The sequence below is a fragment of the Podarcis vaucheri genome, assembly GCF_965113315.1.
Source record: "Podarcis vaucheri genome assembly, chromosome: 15".
Taxonomy (NCBI): domain Eukaryota; kingdom Metazoa; phylum Chordata; class Lepidosauria; order Squamata; family Lacertidae; genus Podarcis; species Podarcis vaucheri.
In genome coordinates this window covers 25,873,450-25,879,863 of record NC_138753.1, presented here as the reverse complement: position 1 = coordinate 25,879,863, position 6,414 = coordinate 25,873,450, and positions in this window count along the sequence as shown.

The window sequence follows — 6,414 nt, the reverse complement described above, 5'->3', positions numbered from 1 at the left end:
AATTGCTATTACTATAGAATCACAGAGTTGGAAAGGGCCCATATGAGTCTAGTTAAGTGTTCTTCAACCTGTGGCCCTCCAGGCTTCATTGGACTACAATTCCCATCATCCCATGCTGGTTGGGGCTGAAGGGAGTTGGAGTCCAACAACATCTGGAGGATGGCAGGTTCCCCACCCCTCCTTTAGCTTCTGGATATGTTTGCACTTCCTTAGGGTGAAGAGTGCATAAAATAACAACAATACTTTTCCAGGCAGCCACCACTTACTCCCCCAAAATTTCAGCAGTATTTCACTTCTATCTACTGTTTGCACATAGTTCTTTCAGCAGGGATCAAACTTCTGGTGCTCCTTTTTGCTCTGCTCCCCAGGCATGTCAAGGAGAAGAAACATCACCTGTCTCCTATTCCCTTACATGGCGTAAGGAAGAAAACGAGCACTATCTTTGAAAAAGGCCACTCTGGCCAACTCTTTCTGCCCCCAAAGCATAGTAATCCATGCTCCATTTCAAAACCAATACATTGGTTTAGCTGTTGGAAAAAAGTCAAGGCTGGCTGAAAGGATGGAGGAGCCTTCAGTGTTCCCAAGTGTGTGATCGATAATGACTTTGAGCATTGCATATGGACAAAAGCTAGAATCAGATGCAACCACATACAACTTGCTTCACTTCTGTCAACTCCTGATTGCAAAGAGAGCATCCCATGTTAACCAGGTTCCTATGATACTGCTCTCTCCTCTTGTGATAAAGGGGAGAGACACAAGAAGTGGGGAATATTAAAAGGAGTTGCGTATGCAGAGTGAGCTCCCCTACTCTGTGGTTTATGTAGCATAATAGGAAAACTAGACCTTAAATACACGGTTGCAGGATATCTGTCCTCCAGCAGCAAATTCAGGCCAGGTGACCACTAACACTGGATTTGTAAGGCAGCCTTTGCCAACCTGGTGCCGGTGTGCTGGCTGGGGCTGTCGGGGGTTGCAGTTCAGGAGGGCACCGGGTTGGCAAAGGCTGTGAAAGGCTAGGTCCCTCAGACTAGGATGCCAGGGCTTTGCTTCCTACACCATTTAGGCAGAAGGAGCGTCCAGAGGTGACCCCTGAGCAGCGTTACGAAACTTCACCCACTGACTCCATCACTACCCAGTCAGGTGACCCAGAAAACCAATGTAGCTCCACCATGCTCTATAAATTGCATGTCCCATATGCTCTTCCTTCCTGTAGAGAATTATTTGGCAGGTTCCGCTTCCTCAGGCACACGGCTGCTTTGGGAACCTTGCCTTTTTTGCCTGCCTTAGACTGGCACTTGGCCTCTGTCTGCTTCTCTCTCCCACTTCACCCCTGGTGCTTTGCTTCTTCCTGATCCCAGGGCTCTGATCCTTCCACCCCACCCCATTCAACCCTGGCCAAATTCTGCTGTGACAGGATCATGCCCAACCAGTGCTAAAATCGTAACAAGGCTGCCAGTGTGTTCCTAATGTTGCGGGTCACGCAGCAACACAGATTCTTGGCGACCATCCAGCGTACTTCCTTGAGTCAGCATCATCTCTTAAAAGCCCCTTTGTCTTGCTTGCTGGTGAGCTGGTGGCTTCTACGAAGAAACAGGATATTATGAACAGAGACAGATAGTAATTCTTTGGGTTCAAGCCGAGAACCAGCTTTCCGGATGTTTTCTGCAGCGCTGGTGAGGTCTGCCATTGGGGGAATTCTGCGCCTTGTTTTGATAACAGTGAAGCTAGTGATTGCTCGGGGAAATGGATACAATCAGCTAACTACACTGCCTACAAACCAAATGCTACTTCTGCAGCATCCGAGCCTGAAAAAGACAAAACGTTTCCAGCAATTACACCTCCCGTTTGCTCGTTCCTTTGCTTTGAAATAATAAAGAGCACTGTATTTTGCATGCTGTGCCAGGGCTGTGTGTATTCTCATTTTCCAGCTGCTGGCATAAAGTTAGGTAATGAAAGCAGAATTCAATCTGCTGTGAATCCTCATTTTCCATATATATATTTTTTTAAAAAATCAAGTTTCTAGTCTAAGATGGCCACAAAGAGCCTTGAAAGTCTGAAAGCAATACGTGGTAAACTCTCAAAAGCTAGAGGTGACTGGATAGTGTTCTGGTGGTCAGAGAGAATGGTGCAGTGCCCTTCACAATTTTTATTTTGGTCTTTTTGCACAACTACCAATACATATATACTATTGGCATGGGTCTTTTCCTCAGCATGGAGTACACCTGGTTGTGACTCCTCACTGTAGCAGTCCCCAGAGTTCCCGATGCTTTAGTGTGGCTGAGAAACAAACCCGAAGAATGTGTTGGGGGTCTATGGAGAGAAACAGGATTTTTCCTTGGCTCCCATTCACTCTTATGGGGCCACAATCTTGGAGATTTGCAGGGGGCAAATCTAGCCCCAGCCCAATGGTGCCCTTAAACTTCTCCTGATAGGGATGGGTAAAAGGGACTCATCATTTGGTGGCAGTGTTGTAATGGATGGGGCAAAGCCTAGCTTCCACTCTTTTCCAGCCTCAGGAAACAAGCGCCTCTCCCCTCCGAGCATACAAGGTATCAGGGGGCTCAGCAATGCTGAGTGTTGCTTGCCCAAACAAGGAACACAAGAAGGAGGAGGAGGAGGAGAAGGAGGAGTTTGGAGTTGATATCCCGCTTTATCGCTACCCTAAGGAGTCTCAAAGCGGCTAACAATCTCCTTTCCCTTCCTCCCCCACAACAAACACTCTGTGAGGTGAGTGGGGCTGAGAGACTTCAGAGAAGTGTGACTAGCTCAAGATCACCCAGCAGCTGCATGTGGAGGAGCGGAGACGTGAACCCGGTTCACCAGATTACGAGTCTACCGCTCTTAACCACCACACCACACTGGCTCTCAGAGAACATAGAGAGCTGCCTTATACCAAATCAGACCATTGGTCCATGTAGCTCAATATTGTCTACTCTGGCAGTGGCTCTCTGGGGTTTCAGGCAGGAATCTTCCCTAGCCCTACTTGGAGATGCCAGGAACTGAAGCTGGGACCTCACTGCAGAGAGGGCAGCTGCTGTACCACTGAGCTATGATCCTGCACCTGATCCTCTGTACCTGTACCACCACATATTGGCCATAATCCAATCCCTTGTAGACCTCTACCAGAGACAAATTAGCAGCATCAGCACCAGGAATAAGGTCGGGTGGGTGGGAAATCAAACATTCCTCATATATCTCAAAAGTCTCATTTGCCTCTGAACATAGTATCTTCAATACACCTCCTCTGGTACAAGTTACGTAAAAGAAACTGTAGCAGTTGCCTTTAAGAAGCTTACCTTGCAGTAATCCCGCCAACTTTATAATTAATTACAACAGCCTGGAATCAGTTCAAAACTTGAGCTAGGAAGCGGGGGAAATCAACAACGCCTTTGAATTTCTTTTCCCTAATGGATAATCTCCTCCTTAACCTGCTTTTTAGTTTCTTAAAGCCGCAAATCCTGTTGATGAAAGAGGGACTTCTTTTGGTGGAAAAAAAGAAAAAGAAAGGAAAGATCAACCTGAAAAATAACCTGCCCACCTCAATCTATCAATTTCTAAACCTGAATCACAGAATTGAAGAGTTGGAAGGGACCACAAGGGCCATCTAGTCCAACCCCCTGCAATTCAGGAATCTTTTGCACAAGAGGGCAAAGTTTGATTCTGATCGAAATAAGATGCTCCATAAGCAAGATATCCCACCTGTTTCGTCCCTGCTCTCAACAGCCTTTGCACCAGACTGGCCTCAAACAAGACATGGGGCAGTCCCAGGCCCGACGTTTGTGTATACTCTGTTGTCATGGATGCTCAGGTGTGGCACAGGTGTGACTACAGATTAGCTCTCTGAAGGGGGTGGATTGACTTTGCTATTGTGGTGGTTGCATTGTGCAACGTTTCCATGGGTCATAGAATCATAAGAGTTGGAAGGAACCCAAGGGGCATCTAGTCCACCCCCTGCAATGAAGGAATCTCAGCTATAGGGCAAATGTTGTCCCTATTTTCAAAAAGGGGAAAAGAGAGGACCCAAATAATTACCGCCCAGTCAGTCTGACATCAATACCAGGGAAGATTCTGGAGCAGATCATTAAGCAAACAGTCTGTGAGCACCTAGAAAGGAATGCTGGGATCACCAATAGTCAGCATGGATTTCTGAAAAATAAGTCATGTCAGACTAACCTGATCTCGTTTTTTGACAGAATTACAAGCCTGGTAGATGAAGGGAACGCAGTGGATGTAGCCTACCTTGATTTCAGCAAGGCATTTGACAAGGTGCCCCATGATATTCTTGTAAAGAAGCTGGTAAAATGCGGTCTTGACTATGCTACCACTCAGTGGATTTGTAACTGGCTGACTGACTGAACCTCTTCATCCTGGAAAAGAGTGACTAGTGGGGTGCCACAGGGTTCTGTCTTGGGCCCGGTCTTATTCAACATCTTTATCAACGACTTGGATGATGGACTCAAGGGCATCCTGATCAAATTTGCAGATGACACCAAACTGGGAGGGGTGGCTAACACCCCAGAGGACAGGATCACACTTCAAAACGACCTTGACAGATTAGAGAACTGGGCCAAAACAAACAAGATGAACAGGGAGAAATGTAAAGTATTGCACTTGGGCAAAAAAATGAGAGGAACAAATACAAGATGGGTCACACCTGGCTTAAGAGCAGTACATGTGAAAAGGATCTAGGAGTCTTGGTTGACCACAAACTTGACATGAGCCAACAGTGTGACGTGGCAGCTAAAAAAGCCAATGCAATTCTGGGCTGCATCAATAGGAGTATAGCATCTAGATCAAGGGAAGTAATAGTGCCACTGTATTCTGCTCTGGTCAGACCTCACCTGGAGTACTGTGTCCAGTTCTGGGCACCACAGTTCAAGAAGGACACAGACAAACTGGAACGTGTCCAGAGGAGGGCAACCAAAATGGTCAAAGGCCTGGAAACGATGCCTTATGAGGAACGGCTAAGGGAGCTGGGCATGTTTAGCCTGGAGAAGAGGAGGTTAAGGGGTGATATGATAGCCATGTTCAAATATATAAAAGGATGTCATATAGAGGAGGGAGAAAGGTTGTTTTCTGCTGCTCCAGAGAAGCGGACATGGAGCAGTGGATCCAAACTACAAGAAAGAAGATTCCACCTAAACATTAGGAAGAACTTCCTGACAGTAAGAGCTGTTTGACAGTGGAATTTGCTGCCAAGGAGTGTGGTGGAGTCTCCTACTTTGGAGGTCTTTAAGCAGAGGCTTGACAACCATATGTCAGGAGTGCTCTGATGGTGTTTCCTGCTTGGCAGGGGGTTGGACTCGATGGCCCTTGTGGTCTCTTCCAACTCTATGATTCTATGATTCTATAGCATCCCTGACAGATGGCCATCCAACCTCTGCTTAAAAACCTCCGAGGAAGGAAAGTCCACAGCCTCCTGAGGGAGACTGTTCTACTGCCAAACAGCTCTTGCTGCCAGAAAGTTTTTCCGTATGTTTAGTCAGAATCTCCTTTCTTGTAACTTGAAGCCATTGATTCGAGTCCTACCCTGCAGAGCAGGAGAAAACAAGCATGCTCCCTCTTCCATGTGACAGCTCTTAAGATATTTGAAGATGGCTATCCTATCTCCTCTCAATCTCCTCTTTTCCAGGCTAAACATACCCAGCTCTTTCAAGCACTTCTCGTAAGGCTTAGTTTCCAGTCCCTTGATCATCTTGATTGCCCTCCTCGGCACACATTCCAGCTTGTCCTTCTTAAATTGTGGCACCCAGAATTGGGCACAGTATTCCAGGTGTGGCCTGACCAAGGCAGAATAGAGTGGTACTATTCCTTCCCTAGGGACGCGGGTGGCGCTGTGGGTAAAACCTCAGCGCCTAGGACTTGCCGATCGCATGGTCGGCGGTTCGAATCCCTGCGGCGGGGTGCGCTCCCGTTGTTCGGTCCCAGCGCCTGCCAACCTAGCAGTTCGAAAGCACCTCCGGGTGCAAGTAGATAAATAGGGACCGCTTACCAGCGGGAAGGTAAACGGCGTTCCATGTGCTGCACTGGCTCGCCAGATGCAGCTTGTCACGCTGGCCACGTGACCCGGAAGTGTCTGCGGACAGCGCTGGCTCCTGGCCTATAGAGTGAGATGAGCGCACAACCCTAGAGTCTGGCAAGACTGGCTCGTATGGGCAGGGGTACCTTTACCTTTTATTCCTTCCCTTGATCTGGACACTATACTTCTGTTGATGCAGCCTAGAATGACATTACCTTTTTTTCTGCTGCATCACACTGTTGACTCATGTTAAGCTTGTGGTCCACCAAGACCCCTAGATCCTTTTCACAAGTACTGCTAGTAAGCCAGGTGTCCCCCCCCCCATCTTATATTTGTGCATCAGGTTCTTCTTGCCTAAGTGCAGAACCTTACATTTGTCCCTACTGAAATTCTTT